Raw genomic sequence first — 14,734 nt, 5'->3', positions numbered from 1 at the left:
TATGACTGCACCACTGCACTCCAGCCTGGACAACAGTGCGAGACCCTGTCTCTAAAGAAACATAAAATAAAATAAAAAATAAACAAACAAAAACCTACTGAGCACTCTCCCACTGGAGACACACCACATGCTGCGGGGAGATGGCTGGAACCTGGCCTGTTTATGCCTTGGTCTCACCCTTCTTGTCCTCTAACACACTCTCTTCCTACCCAAGGCCTTCCCCTCTCCCCACCTTCACTCCTGTGGCTAACTCGTACACACCCTTCAGATCACCCTGATGTATCACTTCCTCTAGGAAGCCTCCCCTGATTCTGTCTGCTCTGCTTGTGTCTCCTCTGTATTCCCCACTAGCAGAAAAGCTCCTGGCATCTGTCCTTTTGCTGCTAAGTCATCTTCAGTACCCAGCACAGGACGTGGAACCTGCAGGCATCCTGCGAGTGTTTGCTGAATGAGAATGGGCGAATGAATGAATGACCATAATTCTGCCTGAGAAATTAGGGAAGGCTTCACAGAGGAGGTGACATTTCACTGAGTCCTAAAGGATAAGTGGAAGTTAACCAGGGGAAGAGTTGAGGGGCAGTGTGCATGGTTGAGGATTGTGGCTGAGCCCCGTGCCTTCTGGGGCCCAAAGGGGAGGAGGCCATTGAGGCTAAGATGTTAGGCTAAGATTTTAGGGCTTGATCCTGTAAACCATGGGTTGCCCTCCGCACTGCCTGGGCGCGAACTCTGTGGACTCTGGTCCAGCCAGCCTGGGTCTCCAAGATTCTAATGAACAGCCAAGGTTTGGGGCCCCTGCTGGGGCATCAAGAAAAAAGCCAAAGCTGAGGAGACTTTCAAGCAGAGAAGGAACATGATCACATCTTCAGACTTACCACTGTGCAGGGAGTGGTGCCGGACAGAGGAAGAGGGTCAAGTTCTAAGAGGAGGGTCAGCCTCAGGCCACTGTGCTTAAGATGACAGAAAGGGGGAAATCAAGGGCGGTTCCAGCTCCCATTGTCTGTAGGGCATGAGGGAAGCAGTGTTGAGGCTGAGTGATGAAGGCAGTGAGTCGTGGTTTTACTGCTGTGGAAGTAGGCAGAAGATCTATGAGAAGCAGATGTTCACGATCTGTGTACCAGGCTGCACAGCTCACCCCTCTCAACACATACAAATGCACAGGCAGCCCTTCCCTCTGAAGCCAGCTGAGCATCGCTGGAGACCCCATCCTCACACCCAGCCTAGCTGAGAGTCTGGCTGAGATCTGCAACCTTATAAAAAATTGCCTGCGCACACATTGCCAACCAGACCCGGCACAACTCCAATTTCCACAGTATCAGTTTCCACGGAACAAGACAAGCAGTGGCTTCTAGAAGGAGCTTCAGGCTCCAATGGTTTTGCCTTTTCTCAGAAGCAATTGCTACTTTCATAAACACTGGGTGGGGGCGGGGGGAGATAGCACAGACAGTGGCTAAGCTATGCTCATTACAGGCAAGTACTGATACAGAGAAGAGAAAAAAAAAAATCCAGCTTGTACTATCTCCAGATATCAGTGTTGTGACTTCTAACAGCATCCACTGTATCTTGTTTCATTACAACTGCCAAAAAGAAAAAAAAAAAATTGAATTACCATGCTAACGTCTTCTCTTTTGGTGAAATCTGTGATTCTGGTACGTGGATATAAAATACATCATTAGTTGCTTTTAAACTTGTCTCTAATGATGAAAATAACATTGCAGGGCATGAAGGGGAGACATAAGTAAACTCAGGGGGCTGGCAGCACTGGAGAACCTCTCATAAGCCCGTAATGTGACAGTGTACTTTCTTTCTCCCTCCAAGATGACAGTTAATTCCAGACTAGGAAGGCTGTCAAAAATGCTTAGTTCTGCTCCACTTGAGTTAATTACCGGCCCTGGGGCAGGCTGCCCTCTACTCCTCTGCTAATGGGGCTGGGCTCCAGGTAAAAAATCCATTTGCAAGAATGTTTTCCTTGCTCCAGATCTAATTTATTGAATATCAAATATTTATGCCAATGCAATTAAAGTGACAACATTGCTCTCCCTTCTCCCCTGCCCCCAGTCCTAGACGAGCCCCGGATGGCTGACAGAATGCTTTATCCAGTCAACACAGGATGAAAGTTTTACTTGAGCTTCTAAAGCAAGAGCTTTAAAACCCCTTTAACCCACAAAGTCACCTGGGATTCTTTTATCTTCTTCTCCTTTGTAGGCAGCCACGTGACTGGCTATGGAGCACTGATTGAGATGCTGAGGCAGGAGGCTCAACTGTGGTTTCAAATCAACCAACACTTGCTGCAGCCCTCTGTGTGCCAGGCACCAGACAAGGCCCTGTGACTGAGCAAGATGGAATGGGCTCAGCCTGTTTCCACAACAATCTTGCAGCCTGACAGCAGAGACAACTTGGGGCATGCACAGAAGAGTGAGAAACACTGACGATGCAGATAAGCTGGAAGGTTCTAGGTATACGTCCTTAGAGATCTTGGATTGGGGATCTCCAAGGCTTGAAGGCCACCCAAGATCCCCTTCCACCCAACCAGACCTAACTACAGAAAGTTTCAGATCCAGCCAAGTGTATTTCATTTTTCCCAAAATGCTACTCCCCAGCAAGAGGGTCTCAGACTGTCCAGACCTGGAGCTTTGGGCCATTCATTCCCTCTTAGACAGCACCCAACCCTGCTCCACCCCCATGAAGCTCTTGCATCACGAGACACATGATTTGGCATCTGCCCCAGAGGAGTGATGGGTAAAGGTGAGCCCATGGACAATCACATGTGTACCCTCCCTGGTACACTCTGGAAATGGGAAAAAGAAATGCAGCTGGCTAAAGAGGACTTTCTTTTTCTTTTCTTCCCTAAAGCAAGGGAGCTCAGCAAAGCTTACGGCAGCATATTTGAGTTGTGCTATACCTGCTACCTGGCTTGAATTCCTTCAAGGCCTTGCAGGCTACACTCACCTCTCCCTTCTGACAATGGAACAGAGGCCTTTCCTTGGGGCTGAACTGGGTTGTGAAGGAGAAACAGGCATCACAAGGTGGGCCGCATGGACAAAGGCCGAGTAGAGAGAATGCAGGACATTGCGTTCAAAGAACTAAAAGCAGATGGATTTTTATTGTAGCCTTAATTGCAAGGGAGCAAGCCCTGAGAATGTAAACATCAAATGAGGTAATCTAAGCATGTTAGAAAATGTCAAACTGTGGATAAATGTGAATTACTACCTATATCACTGAGGTGATGGGGAAACCAAGTGATATGTTATATGCATACTAGCATTACATAAATTATAGTTGTTACAGGATATTTTGGAAGATTAAGCTTCACCATGGACACTGATTTTAAAATATACCTATCTGTCTATTTCTTTTCATCCTACCTTTTTACAGCTGTTCATAAACTGAGAATTATGATCAATTTCTTCTCTGTTCTCTTTTCCAAATGAACACACTCTACCCAACTTTAACCTTTACTTTTAGATATTCTTAGTTTCCTGTCAATTTGACCACCATGCTTCAGGTTTGAAGCATTGTGATCATGTTTTATGGACAGACCATTCTTCTGGCTATGAGTATGAGGGTAAGAGAGTTGGTATTTATATCCCTTTTTATGTCTTCGGTTATCACCTGCTATGGTTTGACTGTGTCTCCCGAAAAGCATGTGTTGGAAACAGAATCCTCAATGCAACAGTGTCAGGAGGTGGGGCCTGTTAGGAGGCGGGGCCTCATGGGAGGTGTTTAGTCATGAAGGCTTCACCTCCATGAATGAATTTAAGGGTTTGAGGCTGTGAGTTTGACCATTTGCTCACTCTCTCGCCCTCTCTTTGCCCTCCCACCATAAGATGACATAGCAAAAAGGCCCTCGTCAGATGCCAGCCCCTTGATCTTGGATTTCCCGGCCTCCAGAATCATGAGCCAATAAACTTCTGCTCAATATAAATTACCCAGTCTGTGGCATTGTGTTACAGCAGCAAGAACTAAGACACCACCTTATTCAAATGTATTATCACACCACATCTAAGCTTCTGTCATAATTTGAGCTGTATATACTGCCTCGAAGCTTTGTCTCAAAATCATCTTCCTCTTAGCTGGTCAAATATCAATATTATGTTTACCATTAAAACTAACTGTAGTGCTCGCTTTGGCAGCACATATACTAAAATTAGAACAGTACAGAGAAGATTAGCGCGGCCCCTACACAATGATGACATGCAAATTCATGAAGCATTCCATATTTTTTAAGAAAAAATTATATACATTTAAAAAGCTAACTGTAAAAGGACCTCTACTATAGCTAATGTGATAAAACAAGAAAAATAATAAGGGGTAAAATGGTTGGAAAGGAAGAAACACATTTATCATTATTAGCAGGCAATATAATTACATATGAGAACACCAAAAAAATCACAGAAAAGCTATTCAAACTAACAAGAGAGGCCAGTAAAATGGTCTAATACAAAGTATATTTGCAGCTGGACTCAATGGTTCATGCCTATAATCCCAACACTTCGGAAGACTGAAGTAGGAGGATTGCTTGAACGCAGGAGTTTGAGACCAGCTTGGGCAACATACCGAGACCCGTCTCTACAGAAAAAAAATAAATAATTTTTTTAAATCAACCAGATATGGTGGTGCATGCCTATAGTCCAGGCTAATAGAGAGGCTGAGGTTTAAGGATCACTTAAGCCCAGGAGGTTGAGGCTGCAGTGAGCCATGTTCCCACCACTGCACTCCAGCCTCAGCAACAGAGTGAGATCATCTCAAAAAAAAAAAGTATCTATTTGTGTGAAGCAACAGTTTTCCTATATATAACAATAGCCAATTAGAAATAAAACAGAAAAATCTGGTTCATGATATACATCTAGCTACCTTACTGACATCTCCATAAGAATGTATCACGGAAATTTCAGCACAAAAGTGAATTTTGGATCTTCCACTCCAATATTTTCCTCCCCCAGTGCTCCCTAATTCCATGAAGGGCTCTTTCATCTGCTTATTTGCACAAGACAGAACCCTAGGATTCTTTCCCTTTCCCCTCTCCCATACTCCCATCCCCAAATCTGTCATCAAAGCCTGACAATATACTCTACGTCCATCCACTCATCCCTCCAACCCAACTGCCTCTACGTTAGTTCAAGCCTCCATTATCTCTCACCAGGACAACTGTAGTAGCCCTCACTCTTCTCCTCTTTTGTGTTCTTGCCCTCCCCAATATGTCTCTATGAAGCAGGCATAAGGACCCTTTAAGATTTTAAGCTAAATTACACTATTTCCCAGCTGATACCCTTCAGAAGCCAATACACCCCATATCCTCAGCATCACCTGCATGCCTTGGCTTCCCGTGGTCCTGAGGACCCTTCTAGCTTTGGCTCAAGCCAATCTCCTCCTCACTCCCTGTGCTGCAGCCATGCCAGCCCCCTTTTGTTTCCTTTAATGCCCCTAGTCTCTTTCCTACTTCAGGGCCTTCGCTCTCTGTCTTTCCTCCTGGGAGTAAGAATCACTGACCTTCCTTCAAGAAGACTGAGGAGAGCCAGAGGGCATTAGTCCTTGCCAGAGATCACCCTGACTTTCTGGGCCTCAGTTTCCCTGTCTGCAACCCCAACTCGTTGAACTAGAGATTCTCTCTGGAATTGCATGAGCTGAGATTTCAGTAAGAGTTGACAGCAATTGAACTGGTGGAGAAGGAGAATGGGAAGTGGGGAAGAGGACAGAGGGGAAATGGTCCTGGGGAAGAGGGCACAGAAAGAAAAGCCTAGAAAACCATGGGTAACCACTTTCAGGGAGCTTAAAACACTGAGTGCTATTTAGCAAAACAACTCAGATCAAATCTTAACAGGATTTGGGACCATCATAAAAATCTTGTCTGAAGACAGAAAAAGCCAGTGAACTCGCCATATTGAAATATTAAATGCATGCACTATATTGAAAATTTGGTTCTACTGCATGAAAATAATCCACATTATCCAAAGCCAAGGGGGGAAAAAAAAGGCTATCCATGTGAACAGCTTCTAGCTAGCCAAAGAAAGGGATACCTTAGCTGCTTTTGTTCCTGGCTTTCACAGAGACTCCTGGCTGCCAACTCAAATCTTTCTTCCTAACAGAGCTTTGGTTTCACCCAAGGAAGCAGTCCAATTAAAACGCCGCATTTCCCAGCTTCCTCTGCCAAGAGAGGTGGCCACATAGCATAGTCTGGCAAATGATACTTAAGAAGAGGCTGCTGGGTAGACTTCAGAGAGATGTCACAAAAGGCAGGGCTGGTACACATTCTTTTTTGCCCTTTGTTTTCCACCCTTTCTCCTTCTTCCTTCTTCAACCATCTTGTGACCTCGTGGTGATGATAAGGGACAGGCCAAGAGAATCAGAGACCGCCATGTAAATCCCACCTCTGCCACCTGCAAATTCTATGAACTTGCACAATTTGCTTAACCTCTCTGAGCCTCATTCTTGTCTGCAATATGGGAGTCATAATGCCTCACTTGCAATATTGTTAAGATTAATTGATATGTTCGTATTGTTCTGAGAAAAAAAGACAAATTTAGATAGTTTATCACATATAGGCCACAGCACTTCGTAAACCGTATAGCTCTAAAAAAAAAAAAAAAAGCTAAATTGTTTATTTTTTCCTCCTCCTTATTTTGTAAGTGACAGATTCTTCTCCCAACCAAATCTAAAATACTTTAAAAATTAGGATGCTACATTTCTACATGACATTCTTTCATTATAGGAATGTCTATTTCTTTGACATCACACCAGTCCACTTTGTTACAGATGCTGCCAGAGGTCCTTTTCTATGCAGTCTGGCCACATGCAAATCACAAGTTATCTTGTATTCTCCAACTTTGCCATTAAAGTTAACTTGGGCCAGGTACGGTGGCTCACATCTGTAATCCCAGCACTTTGGGAGGACGAGGCGGGTGGATCACTTGAGCCCAGGAGTTCCAGACCAGCCTGGCCAACATGGCGAAACTCTATCTCTACAAAAAATACAACACTTAGCCAGGCATGGTGGTGCACTTACAGTCCCAGCTACTTGGGAGGCTGAGGCAGAGAATCTCTTGAACCCAGGAGGTAGAGATTGCAGTAAGCTGACATTGCACCACTGCACTCCAGCCTGGGTGACAGAGCAAGACTTTGTCTCAAAAAAAAAAAAAAAAAGAAAAAAGAAAAAGGAAAAAATACAAATAAATGTTATAAATGCCAAAAGGGAAACTATAGGTTTTAAAACTCTAAGAGGACTCTACCTACAATTATATGCTTATAATTTCAAAACTGCAATGAAATGGATTATTTTCTGGGAAAACATAACATTAAAAAATTGCTTCAAAAATTGCTTCAACAAAAACTAGACTATCTGAATAGAACAATAATAAAGGAGAAGTTTAAAGAAAGTTCTTAAAATATTGCCTCCTAAAATGGTTATAGCCTCAGATGATTTCACAGGTGAGTTACCTCACCTTTCACAAAACAAATAAATTTTGTAACATTAGCTCTTTCAGGGCATGAAAAGAAAAAGATGTAAATCTTTTTTTTTTTTTTTTTGAAACAGGGTCTCACCCTGTCACCCAGGCTGGAGTGCAATGGCACCATCATAGCTCACTACAGCCTCCATCTCCTGGGCTCAAACAATCCTCCTGCCTCAGACTCCCAAAATGCTGGGATTACAGGCATGAGCCACCATGCCTGGCCAAAAGATGTAAATCTTATCAGTTCATTTTACAAAGCTAGCAAAACAATTGATATAATATTTTGGATGAATCTCAAAAACATGATGCAGCCAGGCACCGTGTAGTCCCAACTACTCAGGAGGCTGAGGCTGGAGGATCACTTAAGCCCAGAAGTTTGAGGCTGCAGTGAGTTATGATCACATCTGTGAATAGCCACTGCACTCCAGGTTGGGCAACATAGCAAGACTCCATCTCCAAAAAACAAATTTAAAAAACTTTTTTTAATTTTTTAATAAAAACTTTATGTTGAATGAAAGAAAACAGATACTGAGGAATACAAACTATATGATCATATATAGGACAAGTTCAAGGACAGGACAGACCAAACTAATCTCTGGTGATAGAAATCAGGGAAGTGGTTGCTGGGGTGTGGATCGAAGATTGACTGGAGGGGCCATGAAGAAATGTTCTGGGACCATGAAAATGTGCTATATCTTGATCTGGATGATGGTGACTGAGGTATATATATTTGTCAGAATTCATCAAGCTGTACACTTAAGGTTTGTGTAGTTTATGTAAATGATATCTCAATAATGTCCTATTAGGAAAGACAAAACCTTGTAACTGTGACTTAAAAGATAGTCAACAACAACAAAAACAGGCCAATCACACTTAATATGTTATACATACAAAAATACTAAAAAGATACAAGCAAACATAATCCTGCAATAGACTGGGAGAATAATACATCAAAAAACTCCAAGGTTGTTTCAATATTAGAAGTCTATTACTATAACAATTTGTAGAAGGAAAAAACTATAATAATATTTAAATTAGTCTATAAAATTCATTTAATAAATTCAAATGAAAAATAATACCTCAAGATGATAAATAAAAATTAACATTTCAAACCAAATGCCAAAGTCATCCTTAACAGTGAAATTCAGGAGGCAACTTCATTAATGTCAAGAACAAAACAAGGATAGTCACTGTTCCCACTGCTGTTTACTACTGTTCTGAAATTTCTAAGCAATGTACCAGACCAGAAATAGATGTGAATCATAACTACAGGAAAGAAAGCAACAAAAGTATTATTTTCAGTTTGTGATAATATTGTCTTTCTAGAGAACACAAGAGAACCAACTGAAAAACAATATTATGACTGTATAAAAAATAAATATACACAAACAAGTAGTGATGTTCACTGAAGCAGTGTCATACTGAACAATTGGAAACCACCTAAATGTCCAATAACAGAAGATTGGAGAAGAGAAGTACGCAACACAGTAGAGTATTATACAGCAGTTAAAATAAATTAAGTAAAGAACATTAAGTGGATCTGGGTGTGGTGGCTCACACCTGTAATCCCAGCACTTTGGGAGGCCGAGGCGGGCAGATCCCTTGAGGTCAGGAGCTCAAGACCAGCCTGGCCAGCATGGGGAAACCTCAACTCTACTAAAAATACAAATATTAGCCTGGCATGGTGGCGGGCACCTATAATCCCAGCTACTTGGGAGGCTGAGGCAGGAGAATCACTTGAACCCAGGAAGCGAAGGTTGCAGTGAGCCAAGATCGCACCACTGCACTCCAGCCTGGATGACAGAGCGAGACATTGTCTTGAAAAAAATTTAAAAAGAATATTAAGTGAAAAAGAAAATGCAGAAAAAATATGCACAATGTGATACTTTAAGCGTAATGTTTAAAAACACACTACTCAGTAAGCAACAAAAACACACAACCCAAATCAAAAACAGACAAAGGACTTGAGTAGACATTTGTCCAAAGAAGATATACAAATGGCCAATAAGCCTATGAAAAGATGCTCAACATCACTAATCATTAGGGAAGTGCAAATTGAAAACACGAGATACCACCTCACACCCATTAGGATGGCTACTATTAATAAAGGGGAGAGAGGCCAGGCGCAGTGGCTCACACTTGTAATCCCAGCACTTCACCTGAGGTCAGGGGTTCAAGACCAGCCTGGCCAATATGGTGAAACCCCGTCTCTACTAAAAATACAAAATTTAGCCAGGCATGGTGGTGTGTGCCTGTAATCCCAGCTACTCGGGAAGCTGAGGCAGGAGAATCACTTGAAATTTCGAACCTGGGAGGCAGAGGTTGCAGTGAGCCAAGATCATGTCATTGCACTCCAGCCTGGCCAACAGAGCAAGACTCCGTCTCAAAAAAAGAAAAAAGAGAGAGAGAGAGAAAAAACAAGTGTCGGTAAGGATACAGAGAAATCAGAGCTTTTGTACACTGTTGGTAGGAATGTAAAATGATACAGCCACTGTAGAAAACAATATGGCAGTTCTGCATAAAATTACCATATGATCTAGCAATTAGACTTCTGGATATACACCCAGAAGAATTCAAAGCCGTGTCCCAAAGAGATATTTGTACACCCATGTTCACAGCAGCATTATTCACAATAGCCAAAAGGTAGAAGAAACCCGAGTGTCCACTGATGAAAGAATGGATAAACAAAATGTGGTACCGTATGTATGTGTGCATATGTATGTGTGTGTGTGGTGTGTGTGTATCTACATACACACACAAAAATGGAATATTATCCAGCCTTAAAAAGGAAAGAAATTCTGACACATGCTACAATATGGATAAATCTTGAGGACATTAAGCTAAGTGAAATAAACCAAACACAAAAAGACAAATACTATATGATTCCACTTACATGAAGTCTCTAGAATAGCAAAATTCATAAAAACAGAAAGTAAAATGGTGGTTGTCAGGAGCTGGGGGAATGGAGGTGTCATTGCTTAATGAGTACTGAGTTTCAGTTTTGCAAGATGAAAGGACTTCCGGAGGTGGATGGTGGTAATGGTTGCATAGCAATATGAATATACTTAATATCGCTGTACTTAATATGCTAAATGGACTTCATATACCAAATTATTTAATTACTTAATTAGGTGAGTAATTAAATTAATCAATGTACTTAATATACTAAAATGGTTAAGATGGTAAATTTTATGTTATGTATATTTTACTGCAATAAAAAAATTGAAAAAAAAACACACCAAACTACGCTGCTTGAAAAAATACAAAAACATGGATGTGAAAGATAACTTATCAATTTCTGGACATTGGCTGCCTCTGGGGAGACAGAAAGGGGAATGAGCTGGGGCCAGAGCAGGATATCAAGGGGCTTCTGATGGCCGGGCACAGTGGCTCACAACTGTAATTAATCCCAGCACTTTGGGAGGCCAAGGCAGGAGGATCACTTGAGCCCAGGAGTTGGAGACCAGCCTGGGCGACATAGTGAGACGCTGTCTTTACCAAAAATAAATAATAGTAAAAAAATTAGCCAAGCGTGGTGGCACATGCCTGTAGTCCCAGCTACTCAGGCTAAGGCAGAAGGGTCACTTGAGCCCAGGAGACTGACGCTGTAGTGAACTGTGATTGCACCACTGCACTACAGCCTGGGCAACAGGGCAAGACCCTGTCTCAAAAAAAAAGAGGGGGGTTACTGCAGCTATAATTGTGCCTTGTTTAAAGAATAAAAAGTCCTGGGGAAAAACACTCTCCATCACCCAGGCTCATTGTGCCAGAAATAATCCCCAAAACTTCCCTTGCAGCCTTTCCACTCAATCCTCTCCCCAACCCCAGCAACCACACCTCTGATTTCCATCACCAGATGTGAGTTTTGCCAGTTCTTGACATTTATTTAAATGGAATCATGGATTTTCTTTCAGGCCTTCTTGGTCTCTCCCCAGAAGACACCTCCTCTGGGACACCTAGTCTCTCTAAGAGACCTGTAAGAGGCGGAGCCACGGTCAAGGGCCACACACCATCGTGTTCTTGGGCTCTGTGGAAGTCAAGGGATGCTGCCTCTCAAAGGAGGCTGCTCCTCCCAGGGCTTGGAACAAACACCTAGAGAACATGGACCAACCCCTCACATGCTTAACAGATCTCCTCTGTTACTGACCAAGATACTGCTATGTCAGTAGGACAATCCGTGGGGAAAAGACTTCACTCACAATATAGATAGATGACAGTTTCTTTTTTTTTTTCCTTTTTCTTTTTTTTTTGAGACGGAGTCTCACACTGTCGGCTGGAGTGCAATGGCATGATCTCGGCTCACTGCAGCCTCCGCCTCCCAGGTTCACACGATTCTCCTGCCTCAGCCTCCCAAGTAGCTTGGATTACAGGCACACACCAGCACACCCAGCTAATTTTTTGTATTTTTAGTAGAGACAAGGTTTCACAATGTTGGCCAGACTGGCCTCAAACTCCTGACCTCATGATCCACCCGCCTCAGCCTCCCAAAGTGCTGGGATTACAGGCATGAGCCACCACACCCGGCTAGATGACAGTTGCTTAATGTAAGCACTACTGACATCTGACACTAATAATTTTTGTGTGTAGGGGCTGCCCTGGGCATTGTACAATGTACAGCAGCATCCCTGGCCTCTACCCAACAGATGCCAATAGCTAGTTTCCAGTTGTGACAACTAAAAATATGTCCAGAAATTGTCAAATGTCCCCTGGGAGATGATCCCAGTTGACAGATGATAGATTGATAAATGATTGATTGATTGATTGATTGATTTTTTTAACCTACAAATAAAATGTTTAAGATATATGCAGGGCCAGGTGTGATGGCTCATGCCTGTAATCCCAGCACTTTGGGAGGCCAAGGCAGGCGGATCACCTAAGGTCAGGAGTTTGAGACCAGCCTGGCCAACATGGTGAAACCTCATCTCTACTAAAAATACAAAAAACTAGCAGGACGTGGTGACGGGCACCTGTAGTTGCAGCTACTCAGGAGGCTGAGGCAGAAAAATCCCTTGAACCTGGGAGGAGGAGGTTGCAGTGAGCCGAGATCGCGCCATTGCACTCCACCCTGGGAGACAAGTGAAACACCATCTCAAAAAAAAAAAAAAAGATATATGCAGAAGTATTTGAAGTAGTGACAAAACTTTGTGGAGAATATAAAAAAAGATCTGCACAGTTAGAGAACATACCATATTCAAGGATAAGAAAACAATATTTCAAATGGATTATTTCTGCTTAAAGTCATATGAAAGTTTAATGGAATTGCAATTCAAACCTGGCTAGGGCCGGACGCAGTGGATCACACCTGTAATCCCAGCACTTTGGGAGGCCGAGGCGGGTGGATCACCTGAAGTCAGGAGTTCGAGACCAGCCTGGCCAACATAGTGAAACCCCATCTCTACTAAAAATACAAAAATTAGGTGGCGGGCACCTGTAATCCCAGCTACTTGGGAGGATGAGGGAGGAGAATCACTTGAACCTGGGGACGGAGGTTGCAGTGAGTTGAGAGCTGGACATTGCACTCCAGCCTGGGTGACAACAGTGAGACTCCAACTAAAAAAAAAAAAAAAAAAAGGCCAAGCGCAGTGGTTCACACCTGTAATCCCAGCACTTTGGGAAGCCAAGGTGGGCAGATCTCTGAGGTCAGGAGTTCGAGATCAACCTGACCAACATGGAGAAACCCCATCTCTACTAAAAATACAAAATCAGCCAGGTGTGGTGGCACACGTCTGTAATCCCAGCTACTCAGGAGGCTGAAGCGGGAGAATCGCTTGAACTTGGGAGGCAGAGGTCACACCATTGCACTCCAGACTGTGCAACAAGAGCGAAATTCCATCTTGAAAAAAAAAGCAAAAAACGCCCTGGCTACAAAGTTTCTACAAGTTAAAAATATCAGTCTAAAGTTTGAATGGAAAATAAAAGAGGTTAAATAATAAAGGAAATTTTCAAAAATATAAATAATGGATTTCATCTACCAGATATAAAATGGGTTGTAAAATTATAATAATTAAAGCAGTGTCAAAGAATAGACATAGCTATGAAAGAATAAGCCTGAAAACCATCCGGAGTCTACACAGGAATTTAGTATTGATTAAAGTGGCACTTAAATTAATGGAGAATTTCAGCCAGGCGCGGTGGCTTATGCCTGTAATCCCAGCACTTTGGGAGACCGAGGAAAGCAGATCACTTGAGGTCAGGAGTTCAAGACCAGCCTGGCCAAAATGGTGAAACCCTGTCTCTACTAAAAATACAAAAATTAGCCGAGTATGGTGGCACGCACTTGTAATCCAGCTACTCTGGAGGCTGAGGCAGGAGAATCGCTTGAACTCGGGAGGCAGAGGTGGCAGTGAGCCAAGATCGTGCCACTGCACTCCAGCATGGGCAACAAAGGGAGACTCCGTCTAAAATAATTAATTAATTAAGCCGGGTGCGGTGGCTTACGCCTGTAATCCCAGCACTTTGGGAGGCCGAGGTGGGCGGATCACAAGGTCAGGAGATCGAGACCATCCTGGCTAACACGGTGAAACCCTGTCTCTAGTAAAAATACAAAAAATTAGCCGGGTGCGGTGGGGGCGCCTGTAGTCCCAGCTACTCAGGAGGCTGAGGCAGGAGAATGGTGTGAACCTGGGAGGCGGAGCTTGCAGTGAGCCAAGATCGCGCCACTGCAGTCCTGCCTGGGCGAAAGAGCAAGGCTCCATCTCAAAAAAAAAAAAAAAAAAAAAAAAATTAATTACTGGGGAATTGTGTGGGGTGCTCAATAAATAATGCAGGAACAATTCATTAACAATTTGGGGCAGGAAAAAGTTGAGCGTTTCATACCATGTATCAAAATAAATTTCAACCGGGCGTGGTGACTCACGCCTCTAATCCCAGCACTTTGGGAGGTCAAGGCGGGCAGATCACTTGAGGCCAGGAGTCTGAGACCAGCCTGGCCAACCTGGCAAAACCCCATCTCTACAAAAAATACAAAAAATTAGCTGGGCATAGTGGCGCACACATGTAGTCTCAGCTACATGGGAGGCTGAGGCAGGAGAATCACTTGAACCCAGGAGGCAGAGGTTGCAGTGAGCTGAGATCATGCCACTGCACTCCAGCCTGGGCGACAGAGCAAGACTCTGTCTCAAAAATAATAATAATAAAGTAAAATAAAATAAATTTCAAATCAATCAAAGAGCTATTATTTTAATGAAGCCATGAAAAACTAGGATAAAATATAGATTAATATTTTTTCTGATATCAAGAGAATATTGCTTGACTTTTCAAGCAAGAGGAGAAAAAGACAAAAAGGAAAG

At 43.0% G+C, this 14,734-nt stretch overlaps 1 long non-coding RNA gene and 1 other non-coding gene across 2 annotated transcripts in view; one reads left to right on the top strand and one right to left on the bottom strand.

Annotated features, from left to right (window-relative positions):
- The window catches only part of LOC134809138 (uncharacterized), a 67,631-nt gene that overhangs the window by 21,932 nt on the left and 30,965 nt on the right, over positions 1-14,734 (bottom strand). The window lies entirely within an intron of this gene.
- LOC112206619 (U6 spliceosomal RNA) lies at positions 4,115-4,221 on the top strand. The gene has a single exon (XR_002941028.1). It is a non-coding gene; the product is annotated as a U6 spliceosomal RNA (small nuclear RNA).

Source organism: Pan troglodytes, chromosome 21, assembly GCF_028858775.2.
Source record: "Pan troglodytes isolate AG18354 chromosome 21, NHGRI_mPanTro3-v2.0_pri, whole genome shotgun sequence".
Lineage (NCBI taxonomy): Eukaryota > Metazoa > Chordata > Mammalia > Primates > Hominidae > Pan > Pan troglodytes.
The sequence above is the reverse complement of the archived record's forward strand: the minus strand, read 5'-3'. Positions and strand labels throughout refer to the sequence as shown.